Source organism: Rousettus aegyptiacus, unplaced genomic scaffold (genome assembly GCF_014176215.1).
Source record: "Rousettus aegyptiacus isolate mRouAeg1 unplaced genomic scaffold, mRouAeg1.p scaffold_m13_p_2, whole genome shotgun sequence".
Classification (NCBI taxonomy): domain Eukaryota; kingdom Metazoa; phylum Chordata; class Mammalia; order Chiroptera; family Pteropodidae; genus Rousettus; species Rousettus aegyptiacus.
In genome coordinates this window covers 78,271,027-78,283,612 of record NW_023416295.1, presented here as the reverse complement: position 1 = coordinate 78,283,612, position 12,586 = coordinate 78,271,027, and positions in this window count along the sequence as shown.

The following is a 12,586-nucleotide window of genomic DNA, read 5'->3' as shown; positions in this document are numbered from 1 at the left end:
AAACCTGGTTGCCTAGCCCAGCATAAATATGCATCTCCTGAGGAAAGCACAGTTCCTACCCTGCCTAAGGTAGTCAGCAAAACCCAAGCCAGCACACTGAGCTACAAAAATTGAGCTACAGTGAATTGAAAAAGAAGAAACAGGGACCAAAGGATTATGGCTTTCGGTTACAAAGTCTTTATTTAAAGAGATGTCCAGCAAGCTGCTGTGAACCAACATGGAGACTATAGAAGGATGCTTGAACCACAGTCCCAAGGAACTTTTTAATCCAATTTGCAAAGTTGCAACATATTGTAAAGAAATTCCTCAGGTCTTTAAACTCATCGTTCAAAAATTACATTCCTTTGGTCACCTTTCTAACTTATCCTTTGGAGGGACTTTCTCTTCTGCTCAGAATAAGGTGAAAATAGAAATGAAAGATTTCAGTGAACTCTTTTATCCTCACAGGGCAGGTCCAAATGACCCTAATAAACTCCAAAATCTCAGTGTAAAGTTGGCTGTCACTCAAAGTCACAGATGGAAAACCGAGATTCCCAAAAGCCCCGTGGATGAGACAAAACAGCAGATATATTCTCTGAGCAACATTAAGTTGGGGATTTTTTCTATTTTTCTTTTTTGTCCGTGTAGAATCATCACCTAATGGTCTAAACCTCGTGGTTAGAACCTGGAGAGTCATTTATTCCAAAATGCTCTGGTTCCATTTGTCCACGAAGTGGATAGTAGTAATGTGTTCCTTTCCAAAGGAGCAACAGCCAGAACAGAAATATAATTTATTTTTTATTGCTGAGTTGGGCTTTTTCGAATGATTTTTGTAGACGGATATTTAATAGATTTTCAGACATATTTTATTTGTTGAAAAATTTCCATGCTCTTGCATAATTTCAATTATTCAATGGAAACCACAGTTTGGGAAATTGTTTCCAGCCACTTACTCAGCCCTCTGAATAAGCCAGATTCATAACTTGAATTGATTACTTTGTCCATTTGGATATTAGCCCAGATAAATGAGGATCAAGAGAGAACATGTTTTTGATCCGTTTTCCTCCTGCAATTACTCAAGGACCCTTTGATTCTTCTTCTTCTTTTTTTTTTTTTTTTTTTTTTTTGAGCAGCCTATGAGTAGTTTGGAGTCCGACCTTTCAGGCACTGGGGTCCTAGGAAAGGGGTGCATGAGAGGAAGGGGTGTCTCTTAGGGCACCATGCACTGAAAAGGCGTTCGCCTGCAAGCATCAGCAGTGTGTTTATCCACAAAACAAGAAATCTGGAGCAACGGTCATTAGCCTTGATTCAGGGGATTGACAATGCCCAGGATGACATCTCAATGTGTTTTTTGACCAAAGATGGCTGCCAAAAATAGGGTCATCACATCCATGAAAAAGAGTAAAAGGGGAAGGACTGCTTCAACATGGTCTGTTTTTATTAGAAAATCAAAACCTTTTCCAGAAGTATCCTACTGATGTCCACTTATTTTCACTACCACCTTTGATCCAAGTCACCATGATACCACCCAATTGCCTTCTAGTTTGTCTTCCACCTTTTTCTCCGCCCCCATTCCACCTTTTCTCAATATTGCAACCAGAGTGAGCACATTAAAATAGAAATTGGATTGTGCCACTCTTCTGGTCCAAACTCTAATGGCTTCCCAGCACAGTCAAGAAATATCTAAACTTTTCAGAGGGGCTTAGAAGCTACACAATGTAGACACCTCATTTCCTCTCTGACCTCAAGCCTCAGTGCAGAATCCTTACTCACTCCACTCCAGCCACACTGGCTCCCATTATTTTATTAAGACCAGCTTCCCCCTCCCCCATTAGGGCTTTTGCATTTATTGTTCCCTCTGCTGTCATGCTTTTCCCATCTATAACTAATATTTCCCTCTCTCACCTCTTTCAGCTTTTGCTAACAACCCTATTTATAATTCCAACCCTGACCTCCCTATTTATAATGCCAATTTTTCTTTCCTCATTTCCTTCCATGTTTTATTTAACTATTTTTTCATAGCATTAGCTAACATATATACTTATTTATTTTTTTTAATCTGCCTACCTCAGTGACCAGAACAGTGCCTGGCATATTAGATAGCCACATACTATTCGCCGAATGATGTGTGGAAGCACGAAAAACTGCTGGGACAAAACTGGTGTGCATGGTCTCTATTAGCGATTATTTTGTAGTCTGGCTTCTAGGACAACAGGCTATGAGGAGAAAGGGGGCTATGAATGATTTTTGAGTGGTCAACAAATAGTGCATGATATGGATCTGCCTGACCTTTAACCCATTTCCCATTTGCCCCGAGAATACTCATCAGCAGTGCTTGTGAGTGCAGCATTTACCCTGAGATAACTCTCAGATTACAGTCCTAACCTTACCCTCAAAGTTTGCCACAAAATATCTCACTTTTATTATTATTTTCACATCGTTCTAGTATATCCATAGTCTTTGGAAACAAATGACATCATTCCTTTTATGCCACTCTGTTTTTAGCAGTGGTATTTCCATTTACAAAATATAGTAATTCTCGATCGCTGAAAATGTTAAATCCTAGAAAACATAGCATTTCTACACATGATATTAAATTAACACTGGCAGCAAGCTGCACTTCTTTTTCTAAATGGAAAATAGGTTAAGACAAATTCCCAGTCTTCAACTACTCGTGACCAATGGTAGCGAAATTGCTCAAGTTACTTCTTTTTTTCTTATTGAGGATCCTGAAGGTTAGAGTATGCATTTTGAGGGAAAATAAAAATAAAAACAGGTATTAAGTCTTCATAGATACTTTATATGTTATTTTATTCTTTAATTCTAGAAGGAAGCAAAGTTCAGAGGTGCTGAGTAATATGTCCACAGACGCTCAGCTGGGATGTAATGCTAGGAGTATGACCCCAGTAAAACTGTTTGCCACCCCAGTGTAGAGACCTCCGCAGCCCAACATTGTCGTCGCCAGCCACACGTGCAAGTGAAGTGTAATTAGTCCAACTTAAGATGTGCTGTAAGAGCAAAATACACACCCAACTTTGATAACTTAATATAAAAAGTGTAAAATACATTTCTAATATCTTTTTATATTGATTTATGTATCAAAATGAGACTATTCTGGACATATTGGGTTAAATAAAACATACAGTTATAATTAATTACACCTGTTCGTTTTTACTTTTTTTTAACAAGCTACTAGAAAATTTTAAATTATGTCTGTGGCTCACAGTATATTTCTGTTGTATAGCACTAGTACGGACAATTCACCACATTATACTGACACTATTTGTTTTATTTCTAGATATCCCACTAGACTGGGAGCTCAAGGAAGACAGGAAGAGTGTGTTCCAGTACCCAGAGAGAGGCTTTATCCAATATTAAGTATTCTACAAAATGCTTATCAAAGGAATGAAACTGTGATTTAAAAAGTATATAACTATTCAATGATTCTGGAATAACTATAAAATCACTTGAAATTATATGCTATGAATTGCCACTAATTTTTTTGGCGTGGAGATGACTTTCAGTACATATGGTTGATATGTATGACCATATGTTCCCACAGCTGTAAATAAAATGAATATTCCAAAACTACACTGAACTTTATGCAACTCAAGCTTGCATATTTATCCTGTAGGTGAATTGGGCAGGCTACTAATTTTAAAATGTAGTAAGTGACTGTTGCCTTTTCTCAGAATTTGGTTGTTTAGTCAGCCATTCCATTTATTTCCTTGCTACTCTATGGATGATCCACAGACCAGCAGCATGGTATCATCTGAGAGCTTGTTAGAAATGCAGAACTTCTGATTGCACCTCAAATTTATTGAATCAAAACAAGATTTTTGGTTAATTGCATGCACTTAAAATTTGAGAAGCCTAAGTTATACGTTTTTGTTGCTCAACTCTAAGGAAGAGGGCTATCATTCCTTTTCATTCTTTACACATTTTTTGCTAAAAATAATTGAGCATTCAGTTTGTGTAAGATGCTATCTTAGACCCTGAGATATGAGGATGAACCAGACACATGGCTATTGATTCTGTGACTTGTGTCTCTCATTACTGAGCCCTGATTCTTTGTGGAGCAGCTGGACACACTGGAGACTGGAATACCAGAGAGCTCTGTGGAAGGGCTGGACAAGAGTGAAGGGATCAGAAACAGTGCAAAATGTTGCTCCATTTCTGCAATGCATCTATAGACAGCTGCTTCATGAATCATGCATTCCGAGGGTGTCCGGAGGAAAGGAAGCACTCAGCACTGCTCTTCTCACCAAGAAGGAAACGTTCCCAGAATCTGCCCGTTTCCATGGAGACCCAAGAATCTACAAAGCCTCCATCAGCTTTCGGGTCCCAAAGCTCAGGTTCAAACCAGTTTAACTCCCCTTTGTCTTGGTCTCTGGGGGAATTCAAGTTGTTTGCTTGTTTGTTTGTTTGTTTGTTTGTTTTAGTTGCATCTGTGTCTTCTCGGAGAGCAAAATCAACTCAAACTTGATCTCAGCAGCAGTCCTCATTGCGGCTGGCAAATTGCAATAAGAACTCAAAGAACTGTCACCCAAACAATCATAAAATTCAGCTACCAGAATTCCTTTCTTCTATTTCTACAAATATAATTTTATTCACTTCCTTAGTCAAATTTCTTAAGCATCTATGGTATTTACTACAAAGATTACAAAATAGTACTTTCTAACAAAAGAAACTCATGTATAAACAAGCAATAGCTTAAAATTTCCTCATGGTTCTGATTGTTTCATACATGGAAATTCTTCCACAAAGTCTCGGTCTACTAGGCTCCGTGTTCTTAACAAGCCCCTGGCTCATCTCACCCACTTCCCTCCAACTCTCTGCACCCCAGCCATACTGGCTGCTCTCTCTGAGAGTTTTTATCTAGAATGGTCTTCCCATCACCCAACTTCCCCAGCCCTCTTTTTGCCTATTCATCCTTCAGATCTCACTCGAGAATCACTTCCTCGGGATCTTTCTGGACGATCAATGCCCTGCCTGGCTGGGGACCCTTCTCTGTGATCGCACAGCCTTTCTCCTCCCTTACTCTCTCCACACGCCCCTTAGAGTGTGTGCCTCTTTTCTTACTGATATAGACTTTTATAGGCTCTAGAAATCTGAAATTTTTTTTGGAAAAGGGAGAGATGAGATGAAAGTTTGGGAAGATAAATTGGCAGCTGTGAGCAAAGTATATTAAACAAAGGAAGAGACTGAGGGCACAGAAAGAGATTGGAATGATTATCTTTTAAATGCCAGGCTTGGGGCTATTTTAAAAATAGTATCGTATTTGTTCTTCACCATATATCTCCGGGGAAGGCTTTGATGTCCCCGTTTTTTAGCTGAGGAGACTGAGACCAAGAAGGGTTTAATAACTTGCTCAAGAGCACACAGCAGCTACGCCCAGGACTGCCTGTCTCCTATGAGTCTGTCTCCCAAGGAAGTTATTATAAAAGTTCCTTCACAGGAAGATAATGGAAAGGAAAAAAGAGACCTGGCAAAGGTTATGGGAGGAAATTAACAGAATATATTGATGACTAGTCAATATATCCTGGGTGAGGGGCTCATTCAAGACCTCTGAGGTTCTGGCCCTGCGCCTCCGGAACGCGTGGACTTTCGCCCTGGAGGCCTGGCGGCGGGCGGAGAGGCAAACCCTTCTCCCTCCCCTCTGCCCTGCCTTCACCGGCCAGGGCTACCGGCTCGCCGGCGAGCGCGGCACTCAGGGCAGAGATGCCTGCCAAGCCAGGTCTCAAGGTCCAGAAGTAATGGCCGACTTTTATAAAGAATTTTTAAGTAAAAATTTTCCGAAGCACATGTATTATAGCAGAGACTGGTAGAAGCATAATCTTGCCATCACCTTCCTCGTAGGAAAAGTCTTCCTGGAGAGGATTTGGAACAAGCTTAGACTGAAACAAAAGATCAACAATTAGGAGCCCACCCTGATCCTCTGCGGTGGTCCATGCTTCCCGGAGATGCAGCAGATCCTAGGCGTGCATTTTGCCAAAGCCCTGAAAATTTGTAAGCGACCTGAGCTTGTAAGCCTTTATGATGCCCTTGGCTCATGTCAGGGCAAGGTAGGCTGGGGGGACGTGGGTCCTGTAACGCTGCGGCCACATAGATCTGTCCTGACTGAGACCTCCAAACTGGCTCATGGTCACCAAAGTAATATTAAGTAAAACTCAAGCACTGTGTGCCTGTTTTTTTTTAAATTATACCAATTTGAAATTGAACAATACAAACACAACAAAATTTCACCTGAAAAATTTGACTCCACTGATGGAAATAATTTGGAAGCTGCCTGCAGTGTCATGGGGCACTCACATGACCAGTGAGTATGACTTATTAGAGGTCCCCAGCCCACACCCTGATTAAATACATCTGCCCTGGGCCGCTTGCTCCTACAGACTTGAAAGCAAGGGCAGCTCCTCTGCCAGAGACCTCAGGTGCCCTTTACTCCAGCAAGGGACAGCCTCGATTTCCAGAGTTTCCCCAAACAACTTGCTACTGGCTCATGTCCGTCTGTTTAAATTCTTTTAAAGTCAGCATTGTTTGAAATAGGATTGTATGGTTATAAAATGATGAGGCTCTTTGTATTGCATCCCGGAGCTGTGCAGCATGCCGGGAGAGGTGGGAGCATCACAGCCTGCAGGAGGGGACATCTGCCCTAGCAGCCAGACCATGTCAAGTAAGCCTGTCTTGTAAGGATAGAAGAGAATTGTGGAATTAACCAAAAGCCACTTGGCAAACAGTTTTTATTCTAATATAAGGCAATGCAGTCATAAGACTGGATTTTTTCTGTGGCTTATAAACTGCTTCCACTGAAGATGATTTCCAAGGAGAAATTCTAGAAACTGAAGGAATCATGTCACCTCCCACTGATAACCTTTAAGGGTGTGGGGATGAAGGAGGATGAGCATGAGAACCTCATCAGCAATGTTTGTGGGCTGCATGCTGCCAAATGCCGTCTTTCCTAGGGAACACTGCCCTGGGTCAGGCACATGCTATGGTCTGCAAACCCAGGGTTCCATTAACAGAGGTCCACAGAGAGTGGAGTCCGTGCACCAAACAGCATGGAACTCAGTTTCACAGAAATAACACCATATTGCTGCTTAACACAGATTCTCAGCCTGTCACCAGTGTGGGTGTGACACTGTGTGCATCTTCAGAGAAATGAGGGAAAAAGTGATAGCCAACAGGGTTAGGGTCCCAGACATGGGCCCTTGGTTCTGTGTAGGTGGGCACAAAAGGCAAGAACTGTTTCCTAGCTTTTAATTCCTCCTCTCATCCCATCAGATTTGCAGACTGACTTTAAGGTCTTTTTAAAAATTTTTTATTAGTTTCAAGTATACAGTACATTGGTTAGACATCTATATAGTGAGTAAAATGATCCCCCCAATTGCTCCCTTTCTCCCCTGACCTTCCACCTAGTCAACAATGTATTAATGCTAACTACATTCCCTATGTTGTGCTCCCCATCCCCATGACCATCCATCAGCTACTAATTTGTACTTCTTTAACCCTGCACCCCATTCTCCCAAACCCCCAAACCTTCCTCCCCTTTGTCCATCACCAACTTGTCCACTATATTTGTGAGTCAGTTTTTGATAAGTTTGTTTTTATTCCTTAAATTCCACATATAAGTGAAATCGTAGAGTGTTTATCATGCTCTATCTGACTTAAATACTTTCTAGGCACATCACAGCACTATCTTGTCCATTCCTGTTCATATGTAGGGATCTTGTTTTCTTATCTTTTCAGCCACTCCATCCTTTGGTCGGAGCACTTAATTCTTTTCCATTTAAGGTACTTATTGATAGGAATGTAGTTGTTACCATTCTTTATTCCTGTTTTTGATATATATTTTTTCTTCATAAAGAAGTCCCTCCAACATTTCCTGTGATTCTGCCTTGGTGGTGATAAATTCCTTTAGCTTATTTTTGTCTGGGAAACTCTTTATCTGTCTTTCAATTCTAAGTTATAGCTTTGCTGGATAAATTATTCTTGGTTGTATATTCTGGGTCTTTATTTTCTCAAATATTTTTTGCCAAACCCTTCTATCCTGCATAGTCTCTCTTGAAAAATCAGCTGCCAACCTTATGGGTCTTCGCTTATATGTAATTATATGTTTTGCTCTTGCAGCTTTTAAATTTCTTTGTATTTAACCTTTGGCATTTCAATTATGATGTGTCTTAGTGTGGACCTCTTTGAATCCCTGATTTTTGGAATCCTCTGAGCTTTCTTGGGTTTTACGTCCATTTCTTTCAACAGGTTAGGGAAATTTTCCATTATTATTTCTTCAAACAGCTTAGCTGTTTAGCATCTTGGTTTTCTTCACTTATGCCGATCAGATGAATATTTGGAGCCTTAATAGTATCCCATATCCTCCTTAAATCATCTTTATAGTCTTGGCATCTTTTTTCTTGCCATTCTGTTTGAGTGTATGATTGGCTTTCCTGTCCCCTAAATAAGGCACGTTATCTTCTTCTTTATTCACTCTGTTTATTCCTTTGTTTACTCCATTTAATACACTTCTCATCTCAGATAATGTGTCCTCCATTTCATACAGGTTCCCTCTTATAATCTCCATCTCCATTTTTTATCTCTTTGTTGGAGTTCTCTACATTTCCCAAAAGTTTATTGAGCATCTTTATAACCAGTGTTTTGAACTCTGCATCTGTTAGATTTTCTTGACTCCATTATATCTGAATCTCTGTTCTGTTCTCTCCTATGGTGTCTGCTTCTTTGTCTTCCCATTTTGGCTGCCTTTCTGTGTCTGTTTCTATGTACTAAGCAAAGCTCTTAAATCTCCTGGTCTTATTAGTGTGGATTTGTAAAGTAGGTGTCCAGTGGCACAGTCCTGAGGGGTTCAGCTGCAGGCCAAATTTAGCCCAAGCCTCTACCCCTCTGGGCCACCTGTTAAGATTCAGCAAGCAATCCACAGATGCTGTGCTTATAGTTGCCTCAAAAGTTCACACTAGAATCCGAGTTGAGGGAGGTGGGGTTTCAGGGAATCCTCTGGGCAGAGCAACCTCTTTGATGATGTCATGGCTATGGCAGTGCTGTGTCCTGCGCACTGGTAAGGAGGAGGGCTCAACAGGGAACAGTGGATACCTCCGGCACTTCTGTACCAAGCGAGTCTCACTTTGGCCCGCACTCTGACAATATCTCCCTGTAAGTCCCTTGTGTCCCCTGCGCCCAGCCAAATGGGCACTGGTGCTCAGAGCGAGCAGGTCCATCACCGCGAAAATCCACTTGTGGACGCGGTCCCTTTAAGAGGCATCTGTTAACTGCCGCAGCTTCCACTCACTCAGCCGCTTGGGACCAGGCAGCCCCGTGTCCTCACCCCATCCTACCTTCTGTCGTTACAGGGTGATTTCTTGGATTTCTCCATAGTTGTATGGCTTATTCAACTAGACCCCATACAATTTTTCCTTGCTGCTGCTCCTTGTTTCTGTCACAACTTTGATTTGGTCACCAGATGGATGAACAGAGCCTCTGTCATCTACGCCATTTTTTTTTTTTCTCCTCCTAAGGTCATTTAAAGATTGTCTTCTCCCCGGGGAATATGATATTGTACTCAACAGCAATTTCCAGTGATAGCAATTCTGATTCCCTTTGCTCATGAGTTCTTAAGAGATTTTTAAAATACTACATGCAATTATATGCCAACAAATTGGACAATCTGGAAGAAATAGATACATTCTTAGAAACATACAATCTTCCAAGACTGGGTCAAGAAGAAACAGAAAATCTGAACTGACAAATACTACCAATGAAATCAAATCAGTAATCAAAAAACAAAAGTCCTGCCAGATGGCTTCGTAGGTGAATTTTACCAAACATTCATAGAATTAACAACTGTTCTTCTCAAACTATCCAAAAAAATTCAAGAAGAGGGTAGGCTCCCTAGTTCTTTTTATGAGGCCACCATTAACCTGATTCCAAAACCAAACAAAAACATTTTTAAAAAAGAAAATTATAGGCAATATCCCTTATGAACATTGGTGCAAAAATCCTCAACAAAATATTAGCAAACCAAATTCAGCAATACATTAAAAATGTCATACACCATGATCAAATTGGATTTATTCCTGTGACGTAAGGTTAGTACAATATCCACAAATAAATTAATTTGATACATCATATTAATGAATTGAAAGATAAAAATTATATAATCATATTAAAAGATGCAGAAAAAGCGTTTGACAAAAGCCAGCATCCGTTTCTGATAAAAACTCTCGACGAAGTGGGAATAGAGGAAACTTACCTCAACATAATAAAGGCCATATATGACAGACCTACAGCTAACATCATACTCAATGGGGAAAGGCTAAAAACATTTCCCTTAAGATCAGGAACAAGACAAGGATGCTCACTTTCACCACTCCTCTTCAACATTGTATTAGAAGTCTTAGCAAAGGGCTTAGACAAAAAAGAGAAATAAAAGGCATCTGAATTGGAAAGAAAGAAGAAAAACTCTCACTATTTGCTGATGACATGATACTATATAGAGAGAACCCTAAAGATTCCACCAAAAAAAAAAAAATCTTTTAGAACTTATCAATGAATTCAGTAAAGTAGCAGGATACAAAATAAATATTCAGAAGTCAGTGGCATTTTTATCCACCAATGATGAATTTTTGGAAAAAGAAAGTAAGAAACAATCCCATTTACAATTGCATCGAAACAATAAAATACCTAGGAATCAAATTAACCAAGGAGGTAAAAGATATGTTCTCAGAAAATTATAAGACATTGAAAAAAGAAATTGAAGAAGATACAAATAAATGGAAGCATATACCGTGCTCATGGGTAGGAAGAATCATCATCATTAAAATGGCCATACTACCCAAAGCAATCTATAGATTCAATGCAATCCCTATCAAAATACCAATGACATTTTTTAAAGGACTAGAACAAATAATGCAAACATTTATATGAGACCATAAAAGAACTCAATAGCTATGGCAATCTTGAGAAAGAAGAACAAAGTTGGAGGTAACACACTACCTGATATCAAACTATACTACAAGGCTACAGTAATCAAAACAGCATGGTACTGGCATAAAAACAGACACATTGGTCAATGAAACAGACTAGAGAGCTGAGAAATAAATCAATACCTATACGTTCACTTAATATATGACAAAGGAGGCAAGAATATACAATGGAGTAAAGACAGACAATTGGATAAAGACAGTCTCTTCAACAAGTGATGTTGAGAAAACTGGACAGATATGTGCAAAAAAAAAAAGGAAACCAGGCCACCTTCTTACACTGTATACAAGAATAGACTCAAAATGAATTAAAGACTTCAATGTAAGACCCAAAACCACAAAACTTCTAGAAGAAAACATAGGCAGTAACTCTCTGATACTGCCAACAGTAATTTTTTTTCACCTATATCTCCTCAGGTAAGGGAAACAAAAGAAAAAAAATAAACAAATGGGATTATATCAAACTAAAAAGTTTTTGTACAGCAAAAGAAACCATCAACAAAACAAACAACAACCATCTGATTGGGAGAAGATATTCACTAATTATACATCTGATAAGAGGTTAATATCCAAAATATATAAAAATCTCAGACAACTCAACAAAAAAACCCAAAAAATACAATCAAAAAATGGGCAGAAGACCTGAACAGATACTTCTCCAAAGAGAAAATACAGATGGCCAATAGACATATAAAAAGATGTTCAAGGTCACTAATCATCAGAGAAATGCAAATTAAAGCCACAATGTGATATCACTTTATACCTGAAAGAATGGCTATCATCAATAAATCAAAGAATAGCAAGTGTTGGAGAGGATGTGGAGGAAAGAGAACCCTCATACATTGTTGGTGGGATTGCAAACTGGTACAGTTTCTATGGAAAATAGTCTGAAGGTTTCTCAAAAAATTAAAAATGGATATACCTTTTGACACAGCAGTTGCACTTCACTTCTGGGTATTTATCCAAAGAAAACCAAAACACTAATTCATAAAGATCTATGCATCCCAATATTCATGGTAGCACAAAAATAGCCGAGATATGAAAACAACATGAATGCCCATCAATAGACAGTTGGATAAAGAAGTTATGGTTCATATATACAAATATAATGGAATATTACTCAGTCATTTAAAACAAAATGAAATCCTACCATTTGCAACAACATGTATGAACCTAGTGGTTATTATGCTGAGTAAAACAGGTCAGACAGAGAAAGATAAATATCATATGATTTCACTTACATGTGAAATCTAAGGAACAAAAAGAACAAACTAATCAAAAACTGACTCACAAATATAGAGGACAATTTGGTGGTGGATAGAGGGGATGGGGGGATTGGGAGACTGGAATAAAGGGATGAAGGGTTAAAGAAGTGCATGTTACTAGTTGATAGATGGTCATGGGGATGGGAAATACAGTGTAGGGAATGTGGTTAGCATTAATATATTGGCTAGGTGGAAAACCAGAGGAGAGAAGGGGGAATTAGAGGGATCATTTCATAAACTATATAAATGTCTAACCAATGTACTGTATACTTGAAATTGAAAAAAAAAAAAAAAAAGAAAGTGAAAAGATAATCCATACAGTGGGAGAAAATATTTTCAAATCACATATCTCAT